A 17,084-nucleotide genomic window follows, 5' to 3' on the forward strand; every position below is an offset into this window, starting at 1 on the left:
TAATAATATCTATTTGTGGTTTTAATTTGCATTTTCCTAATTACAAATAAGATAGGCTATCTGTCCATGGGCTTAATTGCCATTCACGTATTTTTTTGGTTAAGTTCTGTACAGATTATCTTATTGAGGTATAAAAAGTTCTTTAACATTTCAGATAAAAGTTCTTATCAGATATAAAATGCAGATGTCTTCTTTTAGTCTGTGATTTCTTTTCATCCTTTCTCTTTAAATAATAGTCTAAATAATCATCATTTTAAAGGCTACTGTTAGTCACCTTGATGCATAGTAGTTTACAGCCAGTTTCTTATTCTGGTCATTTATGTTGCTAATGATTTTTTTTTTTTTCAGTTTTATGGAGATATAATTGATATATAAATTTGTATTAGTTTAAGGTATACAACATAATGATATATGTATATTTTGCAGAATGATAACTACAATAAATGTAGTTAACATATATCACCTCTTACGGTTAATTTTTTTCTTGTGATGAGAACTCCTCTAAGATCTATTCTCTTAGCAGCCTTCAAATATACAGTAAAGAATTGTTAACTATAGTCATCTTGCTCTACATCACATTGCCAGAACTTATTTAGCTTATAACTAGGAGTTTGTACCCTTTGAGCACTTTTACTCATTTTCACCCTCTACCTCCGGTAACCACTAATCTGTCCTGTTTCTGTAGGTTAAGTTATATGAGATTCCACATATAAGTGAGATCATACAGTAGTTTTCTTGCTCTGCTTGACTTATTTAACATAATGCCCGTAAGGTTCACCCATGCTGTCACAAATGGTAGGATTTCCTTCCTTTTGTGGCTGAATAATATTCTATTTTATTTATACCACAATTTCTTCATTCATCTTTGGATGGACATTTGGTTGTTTTCCTGTCTTGGCTATTGTAAATATAAAGATGCATTGACTTGGAGTGCAGATAATCTATTAGAGGTAGTGATTTTGTTTTCTTCAGATATATACCCAGAAATGGAGTTCCTGGGTCATACGGTAGTTCTATTTTTAATTTTTTGAGGAATGTCCACACTGTTTTCTATAGTGGATGCATAAATTTAGATTCTCACAGCAGTGCACAAGGGTTCCCTTTTCTTCACATTCTCACCAACACTTGTTATCTCTTGTCTTGTTGATGATAGCCATTCTGACAGCCATAAGGTGATATCTCCTTGTGGTTTTAATTTGCATTTCCCTGATGATTAGTGATAGGGAGGACCTTATCATGTGCCTGCTGGCTAATTGTATGTCTTCTTTAGGGTAAGGTCTATTCAGTTCTTCCACCCATTTCTAAATGAGATTGTTTGTTTTTGCCATTGAGTTTTAGGAGTTCTTTTTATATTTTGGCTGTTAAACCCTTATCAGATGCATGTTTTGCAAATACTTTTCCCCCTTTGTAGTTGCCTTTTCATTTTGTTAGTAGTTTCTTTTGCTGAGAAGCTTTATAGTTTAATGTAGTCCCACTGGTTTATTTTTGCTTTTGTTGTCTTGTGTTTGGTGTCAGATCCAAAGAGTCATTGCCAAGAATGATGTCAAGGAATTTATTTCCTATGTTTTCTATTTGGAGTTTTGTGGTTTCAGGTATTTATTTCCTATGTTTTCTATTTGGAGTTTTGTGGTTTCAGGTGGTATGTTAAAGTCTTAAGTCCATTTTGAGTTGATTTTTTATCTATGGTCTGAAATAGGGGTTCAGTTTCATTCTTTTGCACATCCCAGTTCTCCCAGCACCGTTTGTTGAAAAAAATGTCTTTTCCATTGTATATTTCTGATTTCTTTTTTTTTTTTTTTAAGATTTTATTTATTTATTCATGAGAGAGACAGAGAGAGGCAGAGACACAGGCAGAGGAAGAAGCAGGCTCCATGCAGGAAGCCCAATGTGGGACTTGATCCCTGGACTCCGGGATCACGCTGTGAGCCAAAGGCAGAGGCTCAACCCCTGAGCCACCTAGACATCCCTTCCTGGTTTCTTTGTGAAATTCTGTCAGAAATTCATCGACCATATGTGCATAGGTTTATTTCTAGGCTCTCTGTTCCATTGATTTATATGTCCATTCTTAGGCCAGTACCATAGTGTTTTGATTATGATAGCTTTGAAGTATAGTTTGAAATCAAGAAGTGTAAATGCTTCCAGCTTTGTGGAACTGAAGATTGCTTTGGCTATTCAGGATCTTTTGTGTTTCTGTATAAATTTTAAGATTGTTTTTTCCGTTTCTGTGAAAAATACCATTGGAAATTTTATAGGGATTGCATTGAATCTGTAGATTATTTTGGGTAGTATGGGTATTTTAATAATAGTCTTTAATAATAGTCCATGAACACAGAATATTTTTCCATTTATTTGGATCTTTTTCAATTTCTTTTGTTAATGCCTTACAATTTTTAGTGTGTAGATCTTTCACCTTCTTCATTAAATTTATTTATAGGTATTTTGGGGTTTTTTGATGCAATTATACATGGGATTGTTTTCTTAATTTCTCTTTCGGATGTTAACTTATTGTATAGAAGGGCAACTGATTTTTGTATATTGATTTTGTATCTGGCAACTTCACTGAATTTGTTTATTAATTCTAACAAAATTTTGGGTGGAGTGTTTCATGTCACTTACAAATATAGCCAATTTTACTTCTTCCTTTCTTAGATGTCTTTTATTTCTTTGTCTTGCCTAATTGTTCTGGCTAGGACTTCCAGTACTATATTGGAAAGTGTCAAGAATGAACATCCCTGTCTTGTTCCTGATCTTCGGTTTCCGCCCCAAGTATGGTGTTAGTTGTGGGCTTGTCATATACAGGCTCTGTTATCTGTTATGTTGAAGTATTTTTCCTCTCTATCTCACTTCATTTAGAGTTTTTGTCATGAATTGATGTTGAATTTTGTCAAATGCTTTTTCTGTGCCTGTTGAGATGACAATATGATTTTTATCCTTTATTATGTTAATATGGTATTGCATTTATTGATTTGCAGATGTTGAACTATCCTTGCATCACTGGAATAAATCCACTTGATCATGGTATATGACATTTGTATGCTAACATTTGTTGAGGATATTTGCCTATGTGTTCAACAAGAATGTTGGGTTATAATTTTTTTTTCTTGTAGTGTCCTTGTCTGTCTTTGGTATCAGGGTAATGCTGGCCTTATGAGCCTGGAAATGTTCCTTCCTCTTTATTGTTTGGAAGAGTTTGAGAAGGATTGGTATTCTTTAAATGTTTGGTAGAATTTACCAGTGAAGCCATCTGGGTTTTTGTTTGTTGTTGGGAGGATTTTGATTACCAATTCCATCTTTTTACTATGAATTGGTCTGTTAATATTTTCTACTCATTCATGATTTAGGCTTGGTAGATTGTTCTAGGAATATATTCATTTCTTCCAACTGTCCAATTTGTTGGTTTATAATTGTTTATAGAAGCCTTTTATGATCCTTTGTACAGTGTCACTTCTTTCATTTGTAATTTTAAGTCCTCTTTTTCTTTAAGGTAAAGATTTGTCTGTTTTGCTTATCTTTAAAAAAAAAACAGCTCAATTTCATTCATCTTTTCTATTATCATTTTAGTCTATTTATTTTCACTATGATCTTTGTAATTCTTTCCTTCTGCTAACTTTGGGCTTCGTTTATTATTTTTCTAGTCCCTTGAGGTGTAAAGTTAGGTTGTTTGAGATCTTTTCTTTTTTTCTTAATGTAGGCATTTATTGCTATGAACTCTCTCAGAACTTGCTGCATCCCATAGGTTTGGTATGTATTTTCATTTTCATTTGTCTCAAGATATTGATTTCTCTTTGATCTTGCCTTGTTGACTCATTGTACAGTTGCATGTTGTTTAATGTCCACATATTTGTGAATTTTCCAGGATTTTTTTTGTTTTTGTAATTGATTTCTAGTTTCATACCATTGTCCTGAGGAAAGATGTCTAATATGATTTCAGTCCTGTTAAATTTATTGACTTGAAAAAAAAAAATTTATTGACTTGTTTTGTGGCCTAACATGGTCTTTCCTGGTGAATGTTCCATGTTTGCTTGAGAATAATATGAATTCTGCTACTCTAGGATGGAATGTTACTGTAAATGTCTGTTAAGTTTATGGTCCAATGTATAGTTTAATTCCGTTGTTCCTTTTTGATTTTCTATCTGGATGATCTATCCATTGTTGAAAGTGTGGTATTAAAGTGTGTTGTATTGTATTTGTATAGTAATTGTATTTTATGTTCATTACCCTATTGTATAGGTGTCTATGTCTTCTTTCAAGTATCTTATTATTGGCTTTATATACTTTATAAAGGCCTTTATAGGTGCCTCTATATTGGGTGCATAAATATTTACAAATTTTGTCTCTTATTACAGTCTTTGGCTTAAAGTTTATTTTGTCTGATCTAAGTTAGGTTATATACTTTTCATTATGATACACTATACTCTTCATTCTTTTATTTTTTTTCTCTTCATTCTTTTAACAGTATCATTTAGAGAGCCAAAAATTATAATTTTAAATGAAGTACAATTAACTTTTTCCTTTATGGATAGTGCTTTTGTTTCATATTTAAAAAGTATTTGCCTGGGGTGCTGGGGTGGCTCATTTGTTTAGGCCTCTGCCTTAAACTCAGGTCACAATCTCAGGGTCCTGGGATCGAGCCCTGCATCAGGCTCCTTCTCAGAGTGGAGTCTGCTTCTTCCTCTGACTGCCCCCCCTCCACTTGTGCTCTCTTTCTCTCTCTCACTATCAAATAAATAAAATCTTCTTTTAAAAAGTGTTTGCCAAAAAAAAAAAAAAAAAGTATTTGCCTAAATGAAGATAACAAAGGTTTTATTCCCTGTTTTCTTCTGGAAGTTTCATAGTTTTAGCTTTTACCTTTATAGTCCATATGTTAGTTCTTTGAGGCTGCCACAGCTGCATGGCTTAAACAATAGAAATTTTTCTGACAGGCTAGCTGTTTCTAATTGAAGTATCAGTTGGGTTTGTTCCTTCTAAGGGCTATAAGTAAGAATCTGTTTTTTGCCTCTCTCCCAGTCTTTAAGGCCTCAAACTTTCCTTGAGATGTTCTCCCTGTGTCTTCATATTGTCTTCTCTTTATATATATCTGTGTTTACAAATTTCCCCTTTTTATAAGGACACCGTCCTGTTGGGCTAGGGTGCTCTTTAGAGACTTCATCCTACCTGGATCATCTGTCTACAAAAGCCGTATTTCCAAAGGTCACATTCACAGTTACTGGGGGTTAGGACTTAACATCTTTTGGAGGAATACAGTTCAACTCATAACAATCCGTTTCAAAATAATTTTTATATATGGTGTGAGGTAAAGGTTAAGCTTCATTTCTTTACATTGAACATCCAATTTTTCCCAGACCTTTTGTTGAAAAGACTATATTCTTCCCTCTTTGAATTACTTTAGTAACTATATTGTAAATTAGTTGACCACATATGTTTTGATCTATTTCTGAACATTGTTTTGCTTTATTGACCTATGTATGTGTACCTTTAAACTAATTTCACATTGTCTTCAATTCTTTAGTTTTGTGAAGACATGAAGTCAGATGCATTAAGTTCTCCAGCTTTGTTCTGTTTTTCAAAATTGTTTTGACCATTCTGTGTCCTTTACATTTCCATTAAAATCAATGTGACAATTTCTACAGAAACAAAAACTATTGAAGTTGTGTACATTATTTGTTGTCTGTTTCGTGTTTTTGATACAGTTATAAATGGGGTTTTAAAAAATCTGAGTCTGATTTTTCATTTTATTATATAGAAATATTGTGATTCATGTACATTGATATTGTGTCCTGCAACCTTGCAAAACCTAATTTATTATTTCTGATAACTTTAAAAAATTCTTTAGGATTCTCTACATAGATGATCGTTTGTAAATAGAGTTTTATGCTTTGCCTTCCAAAATTTCATTTCTTTTTCTTGTTTTGTACTGGAGTCTTCAGTATTGCATAGGAGTGATAAGGTGGATATCTGTGCCTTGTTATTACCAGTCTTAAAAGGAAAAGCATTTGGTCTTCCACCATTGAGTTTCATGTAAATTTTTTTAGATGTCCTTTATCAAGTTGAAGAAATTCCTGTCCCTAGTTGGCTTAGATGTTTTATCCTGAATGATAATAAATTTGGTAAATACTTTTTCTGGATGTATGTATTTTTATCTTTTAGTCTGTTAATATGGAAGTATGTTGGCTTACTTTTGAATGTAAAACCAACCTTGCATTCCCAGAACAAATCCTCCTGGTCATCATATATTATCCTTTTTTATATTGTCCTTTATTCAATATACCTATATTTTCTTTATATTTTCCTGTCTAAGATAATGAATGTATTGGCCTGTAATTTTTTTTCTTCTATTATCTTTGTGTGGTTTTGGGATCAAGGTAATGTTGGCCTCACAAAAATGGGTTTGGAAGTATTTCCCTCCTGTTTTCTGAATAAATTTGTATAAAACTGGTATTATTTCTTCCTGATATATTTGATAGAATTCACCAGTGAAGCCATCCGTGTCTGGAATTTTTTTTTTTTTTTGAGAGGTTTTTAACTCAATTTATATTTCTCTAATTGGTATAGAGCTATTCAGATTATTTCTTTGTGAGCACACTTTGGTAATTTGTGTCTTTAAAGGAAAATTTTCATCTCATCTGAGTTGGCAAATCCATTGGTGAAAATTGTATTTAATGTTCATTACCCTTTATTTTATTTTATTTTATTTTAAATTTATTTTTTTATGATAGTCACACACAGAGAGAGAGAGAGAGAGAGGCAGAGACACAGGCAGAGGGAGAAGCAGGCTCCATGCACCGGGGCCCGACGTGGGACTCGATCTGGGTCTCCAGGGTCGCGCCCTGGGCCAAAGGCAGGCGCCAAACCGCTGCGCCACCCAGGGATCCCTGTTCATTACCCTTTACAGTGATTTTCTAAAAAAAAAAAAAAAAAAAAAAAAATAAAGTGATTTTCTCTATTATTGTGTGTTTTCTATTTTTTCATTTTCTTTTTTCTCCCTTCTTTGAATTTAACTTTTTTTTTCAGTTTCTTTTTTTAATTATTTTTTACTTTTAATTTTTTATTTATTTATGATAGTCACACAGAGAGAGAGAGAAGCAGAGACATAGGCAGAGGGAGAAGCAGGCTCCATGCACTGGGAGCCTGACGTGGGATTTGATCCCAGGTCTCTAGGATCGCGCCCTGGGCCAAAGGCAGGCGCTAAACCGCTGCACCACCCAGGGATCCCCTTTTTTTCAGTTTCTTAAAGTGGAAGCCTCAGTCATTGTTTGGAGTCTTGTCTTTTTTATATGTGTCTAGTACTATAAGTTTCCTTGTAATCACTGCTTTAACTGCATGCCACAAACTTATATGTTGTGTTGTCATTTACATTTTGTTTAAATTATTTCCTAATTTCTCATGATTTCATCTGTAGTCCGTGGATTGTTTAACTTGGAAGCATTTAAAAGTTTTTTGGATATTTTTCTGATCTATTGATTTCTAGCTTTATTTTAATTTTGGCCAAGAATATACTTTAATTTCAATCTATATAATTTGAGGGTTTGTTTTTGTAGTGTAGGATTCTGCTCTATACTACATTCTGAATGTTACACATGCAGTTTTAAAAAATGTATATTCGGCTCTTGTTGAGTGAAGTTTTCTATAAAAGTCAGGTTAAGTTGGGTTGATGGTATTTTCTTTACCTTTATGGATTTCTTTTTTACTTGTTCTACCATTTATTGAGAAAGGAGTATTGAAACCTCTGGCTGTAATTTTAGGTTTGTCTGTTGGTCCTTTCAGTTTTAAATAATAGACATGAAAAACATGAAGCAAAAATTATTTGCAGGCACATTTAGGATTTTTACAGCCTTTGATATATTTGATTTCTTTTTCAGTGTAAGTTTTTTCCCTTATCTCTGGTAATGTACTGTTCTGAAGTCATCTTTGTGTGGTATTAATATAACCATTCTCACTTTTTTTTTCCCAAAAACGTACTGTTTGTATTGTGGTATATTTTTACATATTTTTGCTTACAGCCTCTGTCTTCATGTGTGAAGGGGGGTTTTTTGTAAATTAAATATGCTTGAGTTATGTTTTTTAAGTTCAGTCTGACAATTTCTACTTTATAAGTGCTTAGACCATTTATATTTAATACAGTGTTTAATATAGATCCATTTAAATATATTGTTTTCTGTTCACCCTTCTGGTCTTGGGTCATTTTCTCTCTCTTTTTTGAGTCAAGTATGTACTGTAAGTCCATTTTATCTCCACTGTTGGTTTATTACACTCTAAAAATGTTTTTAAGCAATTGCTCTAGTGCCAGGTCAATAGACTACATCTTTGGGCCCAAATCTGACCTACCATCTCTTTTGTGAATAGAGTTTTATTGGGACATTGCATGCTCATTCATTTATATCTTGTCTGTGGCTGCTTTTATGCTGCAACAGCAGAGTTAAGTATCTGTGACAGAGACCATATGGTACACCAAGTTTAAAATATTAGTATCTGGCCTTTTACAGAAAATTTTTGTTAAGGATGCCTGGGTGGCTCAGTGATTGAGCATCTGCCTTCAGCTCAGGGTGTGATCCCGAGGTCCTGGGATCAAGTCTTGCATCAGGCTCCTCATAGGGGAGCTTCCCTATGTATCTGCCTCTCTCTCTGTGTGTCTCTCATGAATAAATAAATAAAATCTGTAAAACGAATTTTTTTTTTGCCAACCCTTGCTCTAATTTATATAATATGCATCTTTATCAGGGATGTCTTCTAACAATATCATATTACTCTAGGTATGATGTAATGTATACCTTAGAATAGTATATTTCTATTTTCCTTCTGTTGTCACTTGTATTATTGATGTCTTATATTTTATTTCTGTAAACAGTTGATTCTCATTATTTGTGATAGTTATAATCTGTAAAGTGCCTCAAACATTGAATTAGTGAATATTCAATAGTTGCTCCTAGGGGAAATACAGGGTTAGGTTCCTGTTGAGCATCTCACAACAATTTTTTCAACCAGTAAATACATAACCTTACTTTAAATGTTTGTATGTTTTATATGTGTTTCTGTTTAAAGTTGCCTTATTTAATTTATATTGTTGATTCACCAATAATATATTGATCTCATGGCCAACAGCACTGTAATTTATGCCTGATTGAAGCTTCTATAACACATATTCTCTTCATAAGGTATATCATAAGCTACTTGCTCTTAGGAACACTAGACAGCACTAAAGGATGATGCTTGGGGGGTGATTTTAAACAGAAAAACCACCATCAAAAAAGCCCCCAAATTCAGAACACATGACAATAAATAGACCGTGAAAGGGACATGTGTTTTTATACTGTAAAGAGTTGAAACAAGAGTTCAGAGCATCACCTTGTTTGACATCAGCTGGTAACATGCATGAGAGTGATTCAAATTTTTTGTTTTCTGTGCATGTCTGTGAATGACTGCAAAAGCACAGAAAGTATTAATTTTTGGTTACAAATTTTAGCAAGTAGGCATGTTCGCAGATCTAGAGTCTGTGAATGATGAGCATCAGCTGTTGCTGCAGATCCCACAACACATTGTAATTCTTGCTTTTTAAATTTTTATTTTTTAAAGATTTTATTTATTTATTCATGAGAGACACAAGAGAGAGACAGAGACATAGGCAGAGGGAGAAGTAGGCTCCATGCAGGGAGCCCAGTGTGGGACTCAATCCTGGGACTCCAGGATCATGACCTGAGCTGAAGGCAGATGCTCAACCTCTGAGCCACCCAGGCGTCCCTAATTCTTGCTTTTAACAGTAAATTATGTTTTAAAGAAATTGAAAGTAAGAAAAATTACCTTTTATATTTATTCACATATTTAACATTTTTATTACTTTGTCTTAGATCCAAACTGTATGCAATATGTTCTTTTCTCTGGCTTCATTTACAGTTTTTGTCTTCTCAGTTTTCATCAGTTTGAATATGATTGCTCTTTTGTGGTTTTCTTTCTGTTTTTGTTGCTGGAGTCTATTGAACTTGGTCTTGAAGTTATAGGTTCTTCAATTTGGGAAACTTCTTGTATTCATTAAAGCTTCCTTTAGTCTTTCCTGTGTGCCATTTTTACTACCCTTAAAAAATTTTCCTGAACATGTCCTTGTTTGCTTTTCTCCTCATCTTCTATCTAATATAGGCTTTCATTTGAAATATATAGTGTAATGGAAAGCTATTTGAATTGCCTCTGGGTTGTGCCATGACATCTGAGTGAATGCATTATTTTAAAGCATTTTTCAGTCCCAGCCTTCTGTAGGAAATAGGTTGAAGGAGTATGAACCAAGCTCCTTGTTAAAGTTTTCCATGATTCAGTAATTTTTGATAAGATAGTAAATTGGTTACAATCAAATGAACAACCTCTAATACATACTTTGACAAATGCACTTCAGTATGTCTGTTTTTTTCCTTGTAAAATCTTACCAATAACTTTTAAACACCCCACAAGATTATTGATTACTTTGTCATTGAGCATTTACTGCCTTTTTTTTTAAGGAGCAAAATCTTTAAATTTGTTTCATCGTATTTATGCAAAAGTAGCTAAATTTTCAAAAATCTTTTATTATAGCCCACATGTTGTAAAGGATCGAGATTTTTAAGTGTTTACAGACTCCGTATATGTGGTTTGAAGGTTACAAGGAATTTAGTTTGTAACCGTGGTTTTCAACCCTGGCTGCCCCTTAAAACAACCAGGAAGCTTAACAAACCCTTCCCTAGACAGACCAGTTAAGTCAGGCTTTCTGGGAATGGAGAGTCTGTTTAAGTGTTCTGTATCTATGGTTCTAAGGAGTAGCCAGAGTCAGGTACCTAAATGTAATGGAAATCAGTAAGCTTAAAAGACTGGATAAGTAATAAACTGAAGATATTTTTCCAAATATTTGAATTGTATGTTTTGTTGTTATATAATTATATATGCATATATATATATATTACATATATATATAATGTGTGTATGTATATAAATCTTGTATACAAATTCAAAAATTCACTGAGGTCTGCATCTGATTATAGGTTAATATGGTAGTTGAAAATTTTAGATAGAAAAATAAGTGCTAGTGATTTCATTTCTTTTACTTGGCAGTTTGCAGAGAGTTAAATAGTGTGGTACAATGACCCCTTACCAGCTGCCATTATCTGTTACGGCTTCATGCAATTGAACAAATATTTGTGGTACACTTATTCTATTCAGTCACAGTGCTAGATACCATTGAGTTACCAAGATGAAAGATAAATTTTCTGCCCCAATGATTGATGCTTTGGAAAAAGAGAAGACGAGTGAATGTAAGCTATTGTAATATAAGGTAGAACATCGTAAGACCTGAAATAAATGTACAGAATGGCAAATGACTCAAAGGAATGACTACCATCTCATTCAGGAGTTATGAAAGCTTGCTTTAAACCCTACTTTATGCTTTTGTTATCACCAACTATGGCCCTTCACCTCGGGAAATAAATCTTAGTGACTAGTACAATGCCCTGCAACTACTTTGACAGCTTGTAGCATGGATAAAGCAAGATGCCTTTAACATCCTCAATAATCTGAAACCTGTGTATTTATGCACATATGGATTTTCTTTCCCCATGGGTAAATGAATAAAGCTGTATGATTGTGCTTCCTAGTAGTGCTCTAAATTTTATGTGAGCTAGAAATTCATGGTGATTTCTATTCTATTCATGGTAATTGCATTTACCATCCCACCATCATTTTTCTTTCAGCACCTTAAATCATAAGTTGCCTTTTATGGAGATCATGAGAATAGTAAAACATAACATTTTATATATATATCCATTTAATTACCATGTGCTGTGCTCTTCATTCCTGGACAAACTTATATTTAAACTTTAATTATATTGATTGTAATTGTTCTTTTACTTGAGTGTAGCCACCATAAAACTGTAAGCTCTGTGAGGTCAGACATGTGCACAGTAAGTGTTCAGCAAATAGTTTTTGGTTGAATAAATATAAAAAACTCCTATGAAACATGGCTATGGTTTTTAAAACCATGGTTATTAAAAACATGAATTTTGGGGTCAAATTTGTGTTTATCTCTACCACTTGCCAGTATGTATATTAAATGATACATTTTGCTTAGTCCAAAACATAGCACATAGCAATCTCACAACGTTAGCTTAGTAATGTTATTATGAGTCTGACTTTAGTGGTTTTTAAACTGAAAAGACAAAACTTTAGCCACATACTTAGGGAACCCGTTTCTGTTGGGAGTTTACTGGAAATTAGTGGTGATCCAGAAGCAAGTGAAAGCCACTACCAGTTAAGTTTATGTTTTGCTTTTGTACTTTACAGAATATATATGTGTCATAATCTATTTTCTGCTATGTAGAAGACAACTGAGTTGTTTCTTAATCTGTATAGGTAAATTATTCACAATTTTCTGTTAGCTCTACGAACGTTCTTTTTATTCGTGCAGAAAATCAGAGGTTAATGGTATATTAATTCTGTGGTTTAATTGTTTATTTGGGCCACATGTGTCTATTTCATGTGCATTCTTTAGCTTCTAAATTGATTTTGTCTTGGAATAATTGTAGTATATTCCTCAGGGGATGATGTAGTTATATGATCCTTTAGATTAATGATGATTACAGATGTGACTTCAGAATCATAATTTTAGTTCAGCTGATTTAACTAGTTACTGTTATTTTTTAAAGATGTTTACAAGTTTATTCATTCATGAGAGACACAGATGGAGAGGCAGAGACATAGGCAGAGGGAGAAACAGGCTTCATGTGGGGAGCCGGATGCAGGACTGAATCCTGGGACCCCAGGATCTCAGTCTGAGCCAAAAGCAGGTACTCAACCACTGAGCCACCCAGGCGCCCTAGTTACTGTTATTGAGCATTGAGTTAAACATGCTTTTTTGTTTCTATGCCCTTGGACCATTATATCTAATATATGGAATTGAGATATTCCTGCACCATATGCACATTCCCAAGAATTAAACTGCCAGAAGGAGCCTGTAGAGCAACTATAAAGTCATAAGGATGGTTAAATGAAACTGTAAGATTTTTGATATCAATAGAAGGACATGAAAACCAACCAAGAGTACATTAATATCTCCATTAGGAAAAAAAATGATGAAAGTATCTATTGATAACTGTCTTAAGAAATGGATGAATCCAGATATAAATAAAATTTTAAATTTTGTGAAATATTTAAAAGACTTTGTGAGAGATATGTATTTTCGTATTCCTGAAAAAGGAAGACTGATAGTATATAATTTTTAGTTGCCAATTAAATTATGTTTTCCATTCAAGATTTTATGGGGATTCTTTTTATCCTAACAATATTTTTCTAAAGTTTACCTGAGACAAAAAGCCAAAAAGCATAAAGTTAAAAGTCTGAAAAATAAGAGAAAGGGAGAGAATAAAAAGCTACAATAATGGAAACTATATACTATGTGAATAGTAATAGATGCATAGTACCTTTTAGGTATTTGACTAAAGAGGTATGAGAAATAAAAAGGAATCATTTTTCAGAAGTGGAGTTTAGAAAACAAGTTAGGCAATGAGAGGAGTATTAACATAGACCTCCACTTAATATCTGACACCAGGTTAAATTTCAGAGGAATTACGGTTAAATATGAGAACTCAGATCAAAGGCATATGAGAATTAAATGGAATTAAATATTTACCAAACTTATAGGGAGTAGGATATATCACTTTCATAACAGGAAAAGGAAGCACAAGGGAAAAGAACAGTTTAGAGATTTGAGTACTGAAAATTAAAATATTTACATATGTAAAAATAAAAATAAGATTGAGGAAATACTACACCAGTATTATATATTGTTAATGTCTTTATACTGTAAAGAGCTCTTGTATTGATAAGAAAACACTGATCTCCGAATATTTAATCAAATGATTTAAAAGTATATTTCATAAAAATATTAAACAAATTAGTAAACAGGCATGTGGGGAAATGTTCAAAATAGTAGTAATAAATACAGACTAGGAATGGTGTTCAATTAGGGGAAAAATGAAATTGATATTTCCAGCATAGATAAGGATATGGTAAAACTTCATAGAAATAGAGAACAGTCAAAGATTTCAGGTTTATAATAAGCTAAAAATGGGATTGAATTTTAACAGATAATACAAAACATAAGCTGAGTTTTTTTTAAGAAAATATCTAACAGGGGACGCCTGGGTGGCTCAGCGGTTGAGCATCTGCCTTCGGCTGGGGTGTGATCCTGGGGTCTCAGGATTGAGTTCTATATCGGGCTCCCTGCATGGAGCCTGCTTCTCTCTGCCTGTGTCTCTGCCTCTCTCTCTCTGTCTCTCTCATGAATAAATAAATAAAATCTTTAAACAAAAACAAAAAAAAGAAAATATCTAACAAACCATTTATAGTTGAGTTTTGCTTAAAACTGGGATATGACCAAAAGTGGTCACTTTTTGAATGCAGTCCAATTTCATGACACATCCTGAGGGTGAATTGGGTGGAGTTTCTTTTGTTGTTGTTGTCTTTAACATAAACCAAAAATTTAGCTTCCTTTTCTTGAAGATTTGAAATGCTTCCAACATTTATATTGCATTGAGATTAGTTCTGTCTTACTCATCTTTCTGTCCCCCCCAAATGCTTTAGTAGACATTTCTTAAAGGACACATTCTACTTCCTTTTACTGCTGAAAACAATACTGCAGATAATCTATGGTGGTAGTTCATCTTTACGGATGAAATGAAATGATTTATAAAAAGAAAGAAGCAGGTAAGCATGAGTATTCTTTTCCATTCTGTTTCATGTATTGGTACTTTAGTTGTGCTGTTCCAACTACATTTTCAGTTATTTAGTTCAAAGAACTCTTTCTTCCTGGGATTGTGCAAAAGGCCAGCTTCTTGAAATACCTAATATTATGTGAACTTTTTCCTTGTAAGAATGTAGGTTAGCATTGTTTAATTGGCAAATATTATAGCTCCACTATCTAATCTTAATGTAGAAGATTAAATTAAACAAGTGGTTCTCAACCAGAGTGCTTATGATTGATCCCTGTCAACATGTAGCAATTTCTGGAGACTTTTTTTTTTTTTTTTTTTTTTTTTTTTTTGATTGTCACTGCTGGGGAGAGAGGGAGTGCTACTGGCATCTAGTGGGTAGAGGGCAGGGATGCTACTGCAGTGCTCCAGAGAGCCTCCCACAACAAAGAATAATCTGGTCCCAAACACTAGTAGTGTATGTTCAAGATGTGACCTATAGTTTGAGAGCTTTCAAATAGGATTTCTAGTTCAGCTTAGACATGTTTGTTTTAAGTTTAGAATACATGGTTTCTGTTGTGAGTATGGATATAGTTAATGTAAATTTTAATTTTTATTGAAGTATAGCTGACATACAATGTATATTAGTTTCAGGAATGGATGTAAAATTTTAGACTTACATGGTAGATTCCTTTATATATATATTGGCTTATAAAGCAGACTTAGCAACAAACAGAATCTCTTCCTTCTAGAAGTTTATAGGTTGAAGAGAATGCTTAAAACTGATGAAACTGAAAGAACTAGTGAAACTGGCTACCAGAACTGAGAAGGCAGACAAGTCTGAGCATCTGTAGAATTGAAGTTGAGCCAAACAGAAACTAGATCTCTGCTGGGAGGCTACTACCAAAGAGTCAGATTACAGGGAGCAAATCAAAACTGAAGGGACAGACCAAAAGCTTTGCCTATCTTAGAGTGATTGTGCATAGATTCCCAATGTCAAAATTGTATTAGTGATTAAGCCTGTACTGCTACTCTTCTGTTATTAGCGTATGTTTTTTAAACAAGAGAATAATCCAAGAAAGAGGTAGCAGGGTTCTAAAGCCAAAGACATATGCAGGTGGAGATTTTGATTCTTCCATTTGTTTTGTGATTATAGACCCTTTTCAGGTCTCTCCAGATTTTCACTTGCAAAGCTGGGATCATGATTTCTACCTTCATTAAAAAAATTTGGTGATAAAATGTAAAGCTCTTTATTATTATTATTATTATTATTATTATTAATTATTATTTTTAATGTAAAGCTCTTAATGCAGTGTTTGTCACATAATAATTCATTCCCTCAGAATAGTAATACTCATAGTTTTAAAATCTCTATTATCTGGAAAGATCACTGATCATGTAGTGTTCTTAAAATTTTAATAAATATTCTTTCTATACACTGACATCGCTTTATTCATGCCTTTTGATTTTAGTGTTTAGTATATGACAAGCTATAAAAATTTGAGATCAAGTGTTTATCAGAGGAATGGGATTAGCCTATGTCAAGTCCTTTCCATGATGCCTGGTGCGTATTAACTACTCTCAGTGGATGTTAGTTCCTCACGTTCTTGATTTCATACTGCCAAGGAGCTTAGAAAATAGTACTATGATGCTACCACTGTATTGTGTTAATTTGTTGAATGAACATAATAGATGTAATTGGAGTAATAAAGGAAATCGGCCAACAGCAATTCATTTTAAACTGTAATAGTGTTTACTGAAGTTGAAATGACTCTTAACTAAAGCAAACTCTCTGCTTTTAGCTGATTTAAAACATTTGTTTTCAGTTTTGACCATTTACATGACACTAGACCTGAAGAATTTTTGCTTCTGTATTCTAGTTTAGGAGTGATTTTGATCTCCTTGTCAAGTGAATACATTGTTTCTGCAGGCGTGGATTGGGTATAATTTTCTGCTTGCTAAAGTAGACCTAAAACCCCAGCTGTGCCTTTTGTTTTCTGGAAATCAGTTGTCGTTCTGTGCTGGTTGTTTTTTTTTTTTTTTTTCCTGCCCCTTTCTTTCTACTACAGCTGTATTGCAGTGGCTAGGTGACGTCCTACTCTTTACACTACATTTTTTTTTTTTTTTTGTCTTGGCAAAATAATTCCATTACTAATCTGGAGGCTCAAACTGGAAGAAAGACTTTTTTTTTTTTTCAATTTTGCTGGATATTCAGGTAAAGATGTTGGCTAGAATGGAAAGTTCCAGAAAGTTTGAATTAAAGATAAATAGAACTAATAGCAAAACAAGGAAAAAAGGAAATGAAAAAAGATTACTCTGGTTTGTGTCAAAAGAGAAATGGTGTTAAATGAAGCAGCTCCTCTAGTGTGTCATATCCAGAAAATCCTA

The 17,084-nt window shown here is 33.3% G+C and overlaps 1 protein-coding gene across 2 annotated transcripts in view; it reads left to right on the plus strand.

Moving 5' to 3' along the window:
- Positions 1-17,084, plus strand: part of PRKD3 (protein kinase D3) — an 88,678-nt gene that overhangs the window by 14,872 nt on the left and 56,722 nt on the right. The window lies entirely within an intron of this gene.

Source organism: Canis aureus, chromosome 12 (assembly GCF_053574225.1).
Source record: "Canis aureus isolate CA01 chromosome 12, VMU_Caureus_v.1.0, whole genome shotgun sequence".
NCBI classification, from domain to species: domain Eukaryota; kingdom Metazoa; phylum Chordata; class Mammalia; order Carnivora; family Canidae; genus Canis; species Canis aureus.